This window comes from Bison bison, unplaced genomic scaffold (assembly GCF_000754665.1).
Source record: "Bison bison bison isolate TAMUID 2011002044 unplaced genomic scaffold, Bison_UMD1.0 scf7180017863325, whole genome shotgun sequence".
Lineage (NCBI taxonomy): Eukaryota > Metazoa > Chordata > Mammalia > Artiodactyla > Bovidae > Bison > Bison bison.
The window spans coordinates 1276988-1280027 of record NW_011493897.1 but is presented as its reverse complement, the minus strand read 5'-3'; the positions used below and the strand labels follow the sequence as shown (position 1 = coordinate 1280027).

Below are 3040 nucleotides of genomic sequence, written 5' to 3'. Positions count from 1 at the left end.
AGCTCCTCCTTGGAAGAGTGTTTCCTCTTTTTCTTGGGGATTCAAATTAACTATTATAGGAGATCCCTCCTTTATTAAATTACTAGCAATCAAGGTAAGGTTGAGTTTTTTCCTTTATATTTTTACAGCTTTATTGAGGTATAACTGACATACAATAAGCTGCATGTAAAGTGTACAGTTTGATCAATTTTGACATATTTATATACCCATAAGAGGCTTCCCTGGTAGCTCAGCCAGTAATGAATTCGCCTGCAACGCTGGAGACCCCAGTTTGACTCCTGGGTCAGGAGGATGCCCTGGAGAAGGGATAGGCTACCCACTCCAGTATTCTTGGGCTTCCCTGGTGGCTCAGACAGTAAAGAATCTACCTGCAATTTGGGAGACCTGGGTTTGATCCCTGGGTTGGGAAGATCCCCTGGAGGGCATGGCAACCCACTCCAGCATTCTTGCCTAGAGAATCCCCATAGACAGAGGAGCCTGGTGGGCTATACTCCATGGGGTCATAAAGGGTCAGACACAATTCAGCGACTAAGCACAGCACATACACCCATAAAACCATCACACCAAGATGATGAACATACCCATCACTTCCAAAGACTTTCCCCATCTCTCTCTCTTTTTTAAATCTTTCCTATTCTCCTTCCCCTGAAACCACTGAAAATTCTAGATGGTATAAACTAGTCCATAGTAACTTTTGATTTGTTGCTGTTGTTCAGTTACTCAGTCCTGTCCAACTCTTTGCGACCCCATGGACTACAGCAGGCCAGGTTTCTATGTCCTGCACCATCTCCTGGTGCTTGCTCAAACTCATGTCTATTGAGTCGGTGATGCCATCCAACCATCTCATCCTCTGTTGTCCTCTTCTCCTCCTTTGGTATAGAGGACTTAACAAAAAAATGAGCTCAGGGCCTGATGAAGACTCAAGTGTTGGAGGGAGCAGCTGGGATTTAGAACCAAATATTTGAGCTTGAGTTTCCACTACTGCTGGCAGCAGAGCAGCAAGGAAAGAACCTGAATGTCAGGAGAGGGTAGACATCCTCCCTAGGGACAAAACCCACATAGTAGTTGGGCATGGTCCAGCTCAGCAGGTACCTGGGGGTGTTGGTAGGCTGGCACCTTCAATCTTACAGTTTTGGGGTCTCATGGGAAGGGTTATATTGAAAGTAAGCAAAATGAGAGGATTATTCATATTATTTACTAAAGTACTCTTTCTGTATGCCAATTATTGGTTTAACCATCTGGCTGCTGCTAGACTGGAAACTTCTACAAGGATTTTATGTCCTCATCACCTAACAATGTTTGAACAGTAATCAAATATTTATTGAACAAATGACATTATCACTTAGGTCCCAACCAACTAAGTACAAAATGCTGTGTATTTTTCCAATACCTAGTTTGGGTAAACTGCTCTCAAGTTGGTATTTTCAAGGGAACTGTCTGCGAGTGATTAGCTTAGTTGAAAAGGTCTATGGCTTTGGAGGAAGGAGAGTAGGCAGTTCAGACAGTGGCAGAAAAAGTGCCTTTTCTCGGTGAGAAAAGCTCCCCTCCATTCACCTTCAACTACATTAAAGCTCTTAAGTCTCTGGTGACAGTCTGTGTATTTGAGGTAGGGAGTAGGGGGCCACAGGTGGAGCAGGTAGGCTTTAGGTACACTTCGGATTTTAGCAGCTCATGTTTTCTTTCCCGTAGGGAGAGACTCACTGTAAGTAGCTACCTCTTTTAGTGATCGGATTTCTGGTCCACACCGTCCTTATTTGCAGCATACTTCCACTCAAAACGCATATAAGGGTTTGCTTGTAGGGAGTCAGAACAGTAGTGAGAATGGTGAAATCCAAGAACGTCTCTCCCATCCACTCCCTGCTGCTGCTGCTGCTGCTAAGTCGCTTCAGTCGTGTCCGACTCTGTGCGACCCCGTAGACGGCAGCCCACCAGGCTCCCCCGTCCCTGGGATTCTCCAGGTAAGAATACTGGAGTGGGTTGCCATTTCCTCCTCCAATGCATGAAAGTGGAAAGTGAAAGTGAAGTCGCTCAGTCGTGTCCGACTCTTATCGACCCCATGGACCGCAGCCCACCAGGCTCCTCCATCCATGGGATTTTCTAGGCAAGAGTACTGGAGTGGGGTGCCATTGCTTTCTCCCATCCACTCCCTAGAGGAGTTAATCTCTCCTCCGCAGGCTCAGAGTCCCGCCCTCTCCCGTCTCACACTCCGCCCCTCTCCACTTCTCCGCTGTCCTGGCGGGCTCATCCAGGAGAGGGCGGCCCCAGTCCCAGCGCTGGGCCGGGCTGAGCTCCCGCCCGGGCGGAGCTGCGGCTGCAACGTCCAGCTGCCGGACCGACCTCCAGCCGTGCAGACCTTGGGAGCAGCGCCGGGCCCCTTCCCCCCCAATCTCCTCAGCTCCCCCTCTGAGCGTCCCGAGCCCCCTCCCCGCTCCTTGCAACTGTGCCGGTAAGTCCCACTCTCCGCACGAAACTTTTTGCTGGCGAATTTGAGCCCTACCGCGGGACCATGAGATACAATGTAACCGGTGGGGGGGAGGGGGTGAAGAATTGAGAATAGCCGTCTTGAAATAAACTATTCACGACTCTCATGCGTCCCTAAAATGGATCAGGTCTCACCCATTTCCCGAGTTGGTGGAACTCTTGAATTTGGCTGGTTAAACTTGTAGATAGGGAGATGAGGGGGTTTGCTCCAACTTTGCTCCCCCCTCCCCCATTTGTCTGAGATTAAGTCCTTCTCGAGACTTTTCCCTCCATATCCCAAGTATCTTTGGCTTTCTCAAAGCTCATCCCTTCCCGACTCCGGCGTGGCAAGGCCCCCCTCCCCCAGGTACTTCGGGTTCACCTCCTCTCCCATGCCACCGGGGACCCCGCGATCCTTCGGGCGGCACACTCCCTCCGGGTCTACGGGTCTGGCACCGCGGCCAAAGACGTGCAGCGGCTGGGTCCGGCTGTGGAGGGAGGGGCTGAGGCTGGGGTTCGTCCGAAACACGGCGGGCGGGGCTGGGAAGGGGAGGTGTAGGGGGCCGGACGGGGCGGAGCA

The 3040-nt window shown here is 50.9% G+C and overlaps 1 protein-coding gene across 1 annotated transcript in view; it reads left to right on the top strand.

Annotated features, from left to right (window-relative positions):
• Positions 1-2267: 2267 nt before the first annotated feature.
• The window catches only part of PIAS3 (protein inhibitor of activated STAT, 3), a 10187-nt gene continuing 9414 nt past the window's right edge, over positions 2268-3040 (top strand). Inside the window, exon 1 of the mRNA XM_010833257.1 lies at positions 2268-2446. The gene's annotated coding sequence lies outside the window, so the exon portion shown is untranslated. The remainder of the gene's footprint in view (positions 2447-3040) is intronic.